Genomic DNA, 12,939 nt, shown 5'->3' with positions numbered 1-12,939 from the left:
AGTATTGCATGGAGAAGGTCCCTGGTCACAGGCCAAGGAAAAAGCCACTCTTTGGAAAACATAACAAGGACAATCGCTTAAAGTTTGCAAAACGGCATTTGAATGATAGATGAGAGTTCTGGTCAAAGCTTTTGTGGAATGAAACAAAAATAGAACTATTTGGTCACACTAATAGTCGTTACAGACGTGTGTGTGTGTGTAATTATATATATATTATATATATATACACACACACACACACACAGAGAGACATATATAGTGTGTGTATAATGTCAGCCCTCTTTATACTGCCTGGTAAGGGCCATGTGCAAAAATGGGCAATAAGTGGGGGTGGCGTTATAGTGAGGATCCAAAAAAAAAACCTTTTATGTTTGCAATAAATACAAATGTTTAATTTTTTTTGTTATACAATTACAATATCTCCAGGCCATTTTAATAAAACGTTATTTTTTTTAAAGTACAGTAAGAATTTAACACAATAGTAGTTAGTGACGTTTTATCATCTTTTTCCATCTGAATGAAACATACGTGGTTTTCGAGGAACAGTTTATACTTTAAAACTTTTTTTTTTTTCTTTAAGGGTTACAGGAAAAAAAAAAAATGAATATGTACCAGCAAACTTTTTTTTTTAACTGGTTTATAAAAGTCGCTTAGTTTAGACCGCGTCAAGCCTTTTTCAGGTTAAACAGATCGACCCGTTCCGTCAATTTAAGCCGTTTTTTTTTTATCTATTACATTGTCCTTTTGATTTACAGTATATGCCTCAGTTACGTGAGAAAACATTTGCAATGTCTTTGCTTTATTTTCATATGCATATTTGTTTCTTTTGCTCTGATGTTAAATGTGGGGTCGACTCGCCGTTTTGTACGTTGTTTTGGTTTGGAAGTCGGAGTGTTGATGACATTGGTATGAGTATTCAGTTAACAACTAATTAGGAAAGCGAGTCAAAGGTTACTGCATAACTTTGTTGTTTTTAATTGGCCATGATTATTTCACAGGCACTACAATGAGGGAAACTACAATGCTTATATTTACGTTTGCTTGGCTTGGGAAGTTGGCAGGTGGCGGACAGCGGGATGGCGATATAACGGGTAAAAAGAGCACTGTTTTTATATTGGTGACATTTGTTCAGAGAATAGCTGGCGTTATAACGCGGGACAACAGTGTGTGTGTGATATATGTTTTCTGTTTTAAACAATATAAACTACACATGCAGCCATGAATGTGAAACCCGCTTAATAACATTTGAAAAATATATTTAAAAAATATTACTTGAGATAATCCGTAGAAATCTGGATGGTTCCTTTCTCCAGCAAAATACCTGTAGTTATATGATAAATTGAAATGAAAGGTTATTGAGCTTTGTGTGTAACAGGGTATAGTTGGTAATCAATCATCCCCCAGTTTCTGTTGCTCCCTAAGAACAAAGTCATTGTACTACAGGATACAATGGTAACCAATTTACACTAAATCAGTGCTGTGCTCTGAGGGCTCCTAATGAGAGAACATGCTTGGAACTCTGCTAGTCTCAGGGCAGCACCCTCAATGTATGAAGGAAGACATAATGACCTGTTAAAGTAAATGAAAGCAGACTACAGGGAGAGGAATCCTCGTTCTCTGAAAGTAGGCTGCAGGGAGATGAATCCTCTTTCTCTGAAAGCAGACTGCAGGGAGATGAATCCTCTTTCTCTGAAAGCAGACTGCAGGGAGATGAATCCTTCCTCTGAAAGCAGACTGAAGGGAGATGAATCCTCTTTCTCTGAAAGCAGACTGAAGGGAGATGAATCCTCTTTCTCTGAAAGCAGACTGAAGGGAGATGAATCCTCTTTCTCTGAAAGCAGACTGAAGGGAGATGAATCCTCTTTCTCTGAAGGGAGATGAATCCTCTTTCTCTGAAAGCAGACTGCATGGAGATGAATCCTCTTTCTCTGAAGGGAGATGAATCCTCTTTCTCTGAAAGCAGACTGAAGGGAGATGAATCCTTCCTCTGAAAGCAGACTGAAGGGAGATGAATCCTCTTTCTCTGAAAGCAGACTGCATGGAGATGAATCCTCTTTCTCTGAAGGGAGATGAATCCTCTTTCTCTGAAAGCAGACTGAAGGGAGATGAATCCTTCCTCTGAAAGCAGACTGAAGGGAGATGAATCCTTCCTCTGAAAGCAGACTGAAGGGAGATGAATCCTTCCTCTGAAAGCAGGCTGAAGGGAGATGAATCCTCTTCTTCTGAAAGCAGACTGAAGGGAGATGAATCCTCTTTCTCTGAAAGCAGACTGCAGGGAGATGAATCCTCTTTCCCTGAAAGCAGACTGCAGGGAGATGAATCCTCTTTCTCTGAAAGCAGACTGCATGGAGATGAATCCTCTTTCTCTGAAGGGAGATGAATCCTCTTTCTCTGAAAGCAGACTGAAGGGAGATGAATCCTTCCTCTGAAAGCAGACTGAAGGGAGATGAATCCTCTTTCTCTGAAAGCAGACTGCATGGAGATGAATCCTCTTTCTCTGAAGGGAGATGAATCCTCTTTCTCTGAAAGCAGACTGAATGGAGATGAATCCTTCCTCTGAAAGCAGACTGAAGGGAGATGAATCCTTCCTCTGAAAGCAGACTGAAGGGAGATGAATCCTTCCTCTGAAAGCAGGCTGAAGGGAGATGAATCCTCTTCTTCTGAAAGCAGACTGAAGGGAGATGAATCCTCTTTCTCTGAAAGCAGACTACAGGGGGATGAATCCTCTTTCTCTGAAAGCAGACTGCATGGAGATGAATCCTCTTTCTCTGAAGGGAGATGAATCCTCTTTCTCTGAAAGCAGACTGAAGGGAGATGAATCCTCTTTCTCTGAAAGCAGACTGAAGGGAGATGAATCCTCTTTCTCTGAAAGCAGACTGCAGGGAGATGAATCCTCTTTCTCTGAAGGGAGATGAATCCTCTTTCTCTGAAAGCAGACTGAATGGAGATGAATCCTTCCTCTGAAAGCAGACTGAAGGGAGATGAATCCTTCCTCTGAAAGCAGACTGAAGGGAGATGAATCCTTCCTCTGAAAGCAGGCTGAAGGGAGATGAATCCTCTTCTTCTGAAAGCAGACTGAAGGGAGATGAATCCTCTTTCTCTGAAAGCAGACTACAGGGGGATGAATCCTCTTTCTCTGAAAGCAGACTGCATGGAGATGAATCCTCTTTCTCTGAAGGGAGATGAATCCTCTTTCTCTGAAAGCAGACTGAAGGGAGATGAATCCTTCCTCTGAAAGCAGATTGAAGGGAGATGAATCCTCTTTCTCTGAAAGCAGACTGCATGGAGATGAATCCTCTTTCTCTGAAGGGAGATGAATCCTCTTTCTCTGAAAGCAGACTGAAGGGAGATGAATCCTCTTTCTCTGAAAGCAGACTGAAGGGAGATGAATCCTCTTTCTCTGAAAGCAGACTGAAGGGAGATGAATCCTCTTTCTCTGAAAGCAGACTACAGGGGGATGAATCCTCTATCTCTGAAGGGAGACGAATCCTCTTTCTCTGAAAGCAGACTGAAGGGAGATGAATCCTCTTTCTCTGAAGGGAGATGAATCCTCTTTCTCTGAAAGCAGACTGCATGGAGATGAATCCTTCCTCTGAAAGCAGACTACAGGGAGATGAATCCTCTCTCTGAAAGCAGACTGAAGGGAGATGAATCCTCTTTCTCCGAAGGGAGATGGATCCTCTTTCTCTGAAAGCAGACTGAAGGGAGATGAATCCTCTTTCTCTGAAAGCAGACTACAGGGGGATGAATCCTCTATCTCTGAAGGGAGATGAATCCTCTTTCTCTGAAAGCAGACTGCAGGGAGATGAATCCTCTTTCTCTGAAGGGAGATGAATCCTCTTTATCTGAAAGCAGACTGAAGGGAGATGAATCCTTCCTCTGAAAGCAGACTGAAGGGAGATGAATCCTTCCTCTGAAAGCAGACTGAAGGGAGATGAATCCTCTTCCTCTGAAAGCAGACTGAAGGGAGATGAATCCTCTTTCTCTGAAAGCAGACTACAGGGGGATGAATCCTCTTTCTCTGAAGGGAGATGAATCCTCTTTCTCTGAAAGCAGACTACAGGGGGATGAATCCTCTTTCTCTGAAAGCAGACTGAAGGGAGATGAATCCTCTTTCTCTGAAAGCAGACTGAAGGGAGATGAATCCTCTTTCTCCAAAGGGAGATGAATCCTCTTTCTCTGAAAGCAGACTACAGGGGGATGAATCCTCTATCTCTGAAAGCAGACTACAGGGGGATTAACTAACATATTTAAAAATGCTAAATAACATCAAAACACAGCTTTATCAAATAGCACACAACTGGAGAGTTTATCACATTGTAATGTCTTTAGTTCAGGCAGGAAACTTGTGCAAAAGATTATTTATTAAAACAAACTAAACTACACTATTACAACATACATTTTTTACTCTACGTTCTTTGGTGTCCTCACCTTACAAGGTGCCCCTGTATGAAATTGAACCATGATGAAGCCAAAAAGCAGGTGGAGTTTGGGGAGGTGAACTCTAGCGCACAGTGGAGACTTAATGGATTGAGTTAGAAATCATTTTCTTGACATTCGTTGGACATATTGTTTATCAAGTGACAAATAAGAAACTACCTATTAGACTGATGATTAGCTCAGGTGTTGGAAGCATCTAAAATATGCTTGATGTTTACAGGATTTCATCTACAGTGAGTGATCTCCGTGCTAGAGACACCGCTTTGCTTAATTTCACCCACTGTACCAGTACATACATTTGTCTTGCAGACTCAAATTTACTCTCAAGCACAACTTTAAGGACCCCTGGACTAAAGCCACCATATTTTTCGTATGCTAAAAAAGCAATATATTACATGGAAACGACTTCAATCTTCCAGCACAGTATTTAGTGGTTTCATCAAGTGCCGCAGTGACAATATTCCCTTCATAAGGTGTATGCTTCCCATAATCTTTTCTTACTCTTGAATATTATCTGCATGCAATTAAACTGTTTCATTTTTTCTTCAAAATTGATACATTACACACACATGCAATCTGGTTACTGCATGCTATCTCAAGACACCAAAGCAATTCAGGTCTCTAAGTTGTTTTGGGTTTTTCCAGGGAAGCATTCCTGTTTGTAAGTGGATGAGTCACAAGCCTTTCTGAACTCCTTGTTATATTTGGATATAAGGAAAAAGGCACTAGAGCCACCGTTAAACAAGCATACACCTGTCTGATTCTTTGCATGTGAATATCATTGAATTCCGGCTGCCCCATAATCACCATGTTAAGATATCAATTACTTTTGTTGTGAAGGAAAAGGCCATCCTGTCTGCTGCAAACCAATTTCATTTTAATAATATTGGCAATCAGAAACAGAGGGGCAGAGAACCCTTGTGTCATAATAAATTGCTGGAAAAGGGGCCTACACATCCAGTTATTCAACCCACTCTTAATGGGTGAAGAGTGGGTTGGAGTGATGTGCAGTATGTGGGCCTATTCCACATCAGACCATTAATCATGATCTAAGATCCTGTGTTTAATAGCACCCAGCTCTGAGTGATCATGCCTGTCATAGGCTGCAGTCCACACTTGTTGAACACGCCTTTCTGATTTTGTATTGTATTGTTTTTTTTTATTACAATCCCTTGTTTCTATAGAGCTGTTATTACTCAGTAAGGGATGCAGCACAATTGAGAAGAGGATGCTGTTTAACGACAGCTCTTCTAAAAACCATGGCTTACTGGTGAAGCGATTCACACGGACGCTGGAGCCCTGCTCTCAAAAAGTAAACTTGAAAACATTTTCTTTTATTCAGATAAAAAAGGTAAGTAAAGAAATAAATAATAGTGCTAATGGCACTGGCGTGGTGTGTTGATCCCTTAATCATAGTTTAGTGTTTTCCTCTGACTGCAACCATTGCAATTTGACACACGTATTTTGTATATTTATGAATTTTCAAGTATGATAAAATAGCATTAAAGATAGAGGACTATTAAAATACTCAGTACTGGTATGTAAAAACCTAAAGTGAACATCAAATGATGTGGAACTGAAATAAAACAGTATTGCTATTCTACTAAATACAGGCACTACTGACTACAAGGGGAACCCACTTATCCTTCACTGAGAAGGGTTCTACCAGAGGTTCTCAGTTTCAAGAGGAGACTGAGTATGGAGTCCATTCTGGATTTGCATACAACAGCTTTCTTCTTTAATCCCATTTCTGGAGCACATAGATTTAATTAATAGCAAGAAGTTCCTTACTGGTTGCTCTTTGTGTCCTCAATGATTAAATATGTTGATATATTTCAGTTGTAAAGTATAGGGAAAAGTCACGCTTCTAATTAAGATTAGACGCAAAAATAAATTACATGCTTTTTAATTACAACAACTTGTCCTATGAAATGATAACATGTGGTATATATCTTGAAGTTAACTAAACTCAGATTTAATCTTTTGTTATAATTAGTGCTTTGGAATTAATTAATTTCTAATTTACAGTTGTGCTAATTACCTCAAACAAGCTAATTAATGGTAAGTAAGCAAATCAGAATAGTGCTTTCACCAATTAACAGCAGTTATGTTTTAGACTGTCAATATAATCAAACATGTCTGTCACATTGTAAGTCATGTTAGTTACATTGATAATGTAAAATACATTTAAAAACTAGCTATTATGTGTTCCATAAGTACATTTACAAATGTTAATGTATAAATTCATCCTGGCAAATAAGACTGTACCCTGAATTAAATCAAAGTTTATAGTGCTACCATAGCTATACTTAGCTATGGCACCACCATCCTATGCCTGTGTTGATACTGTATGTATAACCCCAATATTAATTTTCAACAAAAGCAACACATTTAGTGTCACAGCGTCAGGCTCAAATTAAAATGACAATAATCCCAGTTACGGAAAACATCATCCACCTGTTCCCTGCAATCTTCTCCTGTCTTCCAGAAAAAAATGCAGCTGAATTCAGCTCATGACACTAAAATTGAGACTAAAATGAAAATATTTTCCTCTGCATCCTGTGTTTTGTAAAACTCCTTCTCATCTCAGCCAGTTATTTTATTATGTGGCTACACATCCTACACTTTACTATCACCTAGTATCACAAGGTCAACCATGTCTTTCAATGTCAATTTCATTGGACTTGTAAGAAGCTCTGTATCAGGATATGTCAGTTCTGCATTGCTTGAAGAGCACAGAGCCCTTCCTTTCTCTTTTGCTGAAAATGCACTTTTTGATCTTAGTGTAATTGTGGATAAAGTTTTTTTTTTTTTTTTTTTTTTGAGTGCCCAATTTTCTCCTGAATTTTCTCTGCTGAACCGCAATGAGAAGAAACAGATCTGGCCAGTTTTGCGTCCCTAACCCACAGGAGTGCCAGAGCCAAAGCTCCCTCCAGCACCCCCAGTGAAGAGCGGTGACTTCGCACAGCCAGGAATCAAACCCTCAGCCGTATTTACCAGGTGAGACTCTCTGGGACCCCGTCATTAGATTATTTAAAAAACATCTCTGTTTTTCTGCTACAAAGAGAAGTTTGATTTATTTGCTATTTACAAATAAAAACAAGACTTGTTTTAATATACAATACAATTAAAAAAATAATTCTAGGTTTAAAAGGGCTTTAGTGTATAAAAAAGGAGATACGTTATTATGAAACAATTAAAGCTTTAACAAACTAGGTGGCTATAAATTACTTTTTTCATTGTTTGTTTTGTTTGTTTATTTTTTTGACTATCCCCTTACCGTCTCACAAATTTTGCAATAATTATGTTATTATTGCAATTACTTCATTATTGAGTTTTCTTTGTGTCTGATTATTGTTTCTGAAATAACTTTGTGTTAATGTATTTTGACACTAGAGTGCAGGAGCTGCTTTTCAATTCCAAGTATCTGCCTTAGACCAGAGCAGTGTCTGTAAAAATATATTAAAAATGAGTGACCCAAGGGGATATTAGTGCTAGAACCATCTTACCAGCAATGCAAAGATCTTGATTTAAAGGAGGTGATCACTTACTTCTAGAAATGGACTATACAGGGGATCTAGCCTAGGTTAGATAGTTATATATTTATATAGAAAAACAGAAATGAAGAGCAACGTTTGAATGGCTGTTAAATCACCTTAACAAAAAATTATAATTATAATAAAAAGTCATTTAAAAAATAACCCATTAGGATTGTTGCAAACACAATTAAGTAGACCACCAGGCTTTGAACATTTCCAAGAAATGTAGTGCAAATTCTTCATGGTCGAAATCCACCGGGAGAAATATTGCATAATATTACAGTTTAGATGATAGCACGGTGTCATTTATAAATTAGAGTTTAAAAGGATAGTACCAAGGACCACAACTGGTCCTTTTGTTTTAAAATATCAAATATAATTGTATTACCCTGGAAGATTAAAAAAATATTATTTTCTTACTATGGAATGGAAATTAACCTTCATCAATCAATGCACATTATCTAATAATTGTGTTGTAATTATCTTGCTGAGGATAAAGTAAATTGTATTTAAAATATTAATATATGAAATTGAATATTAATTGATTTACATATCTCCAATAAAATAAACCTGGAATTAAAAAAAAAAAAAAAACTAATTATACCTTATGCAAATCATTTCCCTCATAGGGAATTGTGACATCTCATCATTCTTCAACCCCACAAATATAAGAGAGTGATATTATATTTAATTCAATTTCATATCCAACATATGTGACCTAAAAATTACAGACAGTTCAAGATAGTCAAGGTCTTTGAGGTGTTTTTTCAGAGCCGAGTACATTATGAAAGAGATGCATCTCTAATAGATCTATTTTTGTATGGATTGATTATCTGATGCCACTTCACTGGCCAGCTTGGCATTTTCTAGTTCAAAACATGCGTGCAAAACGGGACATAGTATAACACTCTCAAGAAATACATAAAAGGGTGACTTTACACTGTGTCATCTTATACAGAAGCATTCTGGGGATCATGAAACACACAATGTACAATCTGCAAAGTGACTAATGTATGTAATGAGCTCTAATGGTTCTGCTGACATCAACAAACTGCGAGAAAGGCTCGGAGCGCCAGTCTTCATCTAGAACTGATTGTATTCTTTGCATGCTTAGAATTCACATTTTTCTATGGGATGATGTAATATGATACCATGCAGCTGTTCTGATGGTGTGATGTCATTAGCAAGCTAACTTCTGAAAGCATTGATGTCAGTAAGAAAGGTGTTTCATCTCTTGTTGCAAAGCATTTTGATTATTGGGAGAAGCAAACGGTGTGTTAATGTTTGCAAACAGAGCATTCTTTAACCTAGCACAATTCCATTTTTTAAAAATGAAAATACATAGTTAAATCTTTTATGTTGATGGTACTCAAATTAAATTTAAACTTGTGTCCATCTTTTACATTTGCCGGACCACAATTTAGCTGCAACTGTCTATGTTCCTACATTATACTATCGTTATAGACCTGATTCGGAGACCAGTGTAAACTTGCAGCTTGTTAGTCCAACAAATGGTGCTAAATTCCATTTGAACTGCGTTTTGTATTAAGGACCAGTACTGAGGTCATTCAGGACCGAAGGTCAGGGTTTGCGAATTAAGAACTCCCCAGAAGGGGACTCCATACTGAGAAACACAGCAAGTTCACTGTGCAGTCTAGACACCCTTACTACAACAGTGTGCTGCCTTCCAGTAGCCTTTGTCACGCACATCACTCAGAAGGCACACAGGCTCCTAGAATGAACAGGATCTGATGTGGTAGTAGTCGTCCACATTGGTACAAACAACATTGGAACCAAAGTCCCTGCAAAACAAAGTCAGAGATCTAGGATGGAAATTAAAAGACAAGACCAAAACTGGTGTTTTCTGGGATACTGCTGGTACCTTGCAAAGGACCATACGACAGCTGGAAATAAATCATCCAAATGCATCGCTGAAAACATGGTGCACACAGGAGGGCTTCACCTTCCTTGATCACTGGAGCACATTCTACAACGAGGACTATCTATATAGGCAGGACAGACTGCACTTAAATAAAAAGGGAACCAACCTACTTGGAGGTTCAGAAGCATTTGAACTAGAAATTTTAGGGGGAGAAATCAACAAAAAAACAGAAGGGAGACTACATCAAAACAAATATAATATTAGTGGGTATACACTGTATAGGAAAGACAGGCAGGACAGAAGAGGCAGAGGGGTAGCACTATACATCAAAAGGGCATAATAATAGGAACATGCTATAGACTGCCAAATTCAGACACCGAGCAAAATAATCTGTTATACAATGACATTAGAAATGCGTGTAGCAAAGGAGAAGCCATACTAATGGGGGATTTCAACTTCCATCATATAAAATGGGAAAACCCAATGGGAAGCACAACAGACAAAATTGAAATGGTGGAAATGACAAAAGACTGCTTCCTAATACAATTTCTCAAGGCACCAACTAGAGGGGAGGCAGGCCTTGATTTAGTCTTTTAAATAACAAAGACAGAATAACTAAAACAGAGGTCAGAGAACCATTGGCAAACTGAGACCACAACATGGCCTCATTTGAAGTGCTTTTTAAAACCCCAGAATTAATGACTAAAGCTAAGGTTTACAATTTTAGAAAAGCAAACTATGAAGGAATGAAATAGAGATTAACAGAAGTAAATTGGAGTAAAATAGAGAAAACATCCACAGAAAAAGGATGACTGTTTTTTTTTTAAATGTAGCACTAGAGGCGCAAAACAATTACAACCCAAAAGTAGACAAATCTAAAACTAAATTGCCAAAATGGTTTAATAGATCAATTATATAATTATATATATATATATATATATATATATATATATATATATATATATATATATATATATATATATATATATATATATATATATTTGAGAAAAAAGGCACTTTACAGGGTGTTTAAAAGGGACCAAGAACAAAGTACACAGAAAGAGTACTTGGAACTGCAAACGCAAGTCAAAAAGGAAGTTAGAAAGGCCAAGAGAGAGATAGAAATGAATAGGGGGCTAAAACCAATTCCAAAAAGTGTTTCCAATATTATAACAGCAAAAGAACATTCAAAGAGGAGACAAAATGTCTAAGAGATACAAATGGTAAAAAAATGATCTAGACAGCATTCAGAACTGGGCAGACATATGGCAAATGACATTTAATAGAAAAAAAAGTGTAAGGTACTGCATGCAGGCAATACAAATGTGCATTATAAATATCATATGGGAGATACTGAAATTGAAGACGGAATCTATGAAAAAGACTTAGGATCTGATTCAAGCATTCCAAATTCTAAAAGGTATTGTCAATGTCAACCCAAGGGACTTTTCGACCTGAAAAAAGAAACAAAGACCAGGGGTCACAAATGGACATTAGATAAAGGGGCATTCAGAACATAAAATATAATTGTGAGGATCTGGAACCAACTCCCCAGTAATACTGTTGAAGCTGATACCCTGTGATCCTTCAAGAAGCTGCTTGGTGAGATTCTGGGATCAATAAGCTACTAACAACCAAACGAGCAAGACGACACCTGTCGTGTGTAAACTTTCTTTAGGCTGTCTAGGTCACTGTATTGTCTGTTGCTAATGGCATTACTTAGTTGTTTATTACATTGAACCTCGGCATGTCCTCTCTAATTCAGTGAGAATGTAGCATTGTCTGACATTCTCCTCTAGTTGTTGTCTGGAACACTTTCATTAACAGTATTGGTCATTAACAGATTAAACTTTTTACAACCATGAGCTAACAAAAACAGCAGTTATCTCTATCACACCAGGCACTGCCATCAGGCTCACATATCATATTTGTAATTACGGCTAGATCTGCAATCCTTTCATGAAGGTTTCTACATCGTTCCTGTTCCCATAGGAATATAATTTGTTAAAGAAAAAAAGTGTCTTATTCCCAAGTTCAATCAATTATACAGCATTAATATATTTAGCTAATTATTGTTATAAATGAGATGGCCCAAAGATTAGACTTTACAATTTCTAGGGGTTATCTTATCAAAACGGAAAAGACAGTGGAAGACATGTCACTTTCTTTGTATAATGTTACAACAGATTAAATACACTGTACTGTTGGAGCATTGTACAAATAATAACTGGTATCGATGGAACTGTCTGTTGGTATCTGTTTTATTAAACCTGTGTTAGGCAATAATGTTTTGACTAATGACTGCTGAGCGATGGTCTTTTGACACTGTGTAAGCCAACAATGTTGCGATCCAAAGGTTTAATAAAACACAATATTACCCAAGAAACAGGAAAACAAATAGACAGCCTCTTAGTCGTTTTAGTTCTGATTTCAGAACACTTATTTGAGACAGCAACAACAGGGTCTTCAAATGCAATTTGAATCTCCTAAAGACAGTTGGTATCCCTACACACACTCTCATTGCATAGTGCATGTGTGTATTAGCTAAAATAACACTGCAGCCCGATGACCCAGGAGTATTGACTCTGAGAATAGCAACTGTCATTCAAATCTACTTGACAGTTCTTGGAATTTTTTTTCATTAATATTCCTGAACACAATATATTGTAAATCCTTACATGTCTCATTCCATCCACCTTAAATATAAATGCACAATGCCAGAATATGAAAATGCATAGAAAAGAACATTATACAAAAAAAGTCGCTGCTTGAAGTGAAGTCCTTGAAAGATACTCATATTATTTTTTAAGTCTGACAGTGTCCAAACTGCTTAAGGGGTATGAAGAAAAAAATTAGCTCTAAGTGCTGCAAAAATCTACTCAACACAAGTGGCAGTTCCTTGCACAAACCTGTCAAGAAAGTAGAAGCAACAATTACCAACGGCTACTATACCTGTTAACCATCCTCACCTGTCACCTGCACTAATATTCAAGCCAGGCTAGTCACAACCTACCTTTTAATACAGTCTGTGCTGTGCTGTGGAGTTCACTTCTTCCTCCCTAAGCTTCCCCACACCTT

This window comes from Polyodon spathula, chromosome 3, assembly GCF_017654505.1.
Source record: "Polyodon spathula isolate WHYD16114869_AA chromosome 3, ASM1765450v1, whole genome shotgun sequence".
Taxonomy (NCBI): Eukaryota; Metazoa; Chordata; class Actinopteri; order Acipenseriformes; family Polyodontidae; genus Polyodon; species Polyodon spathula.
The sequence above is the reverse complement of the archived record's forward strand: the minus strand, read 5'-3'. Positions refer to the sequence as shown.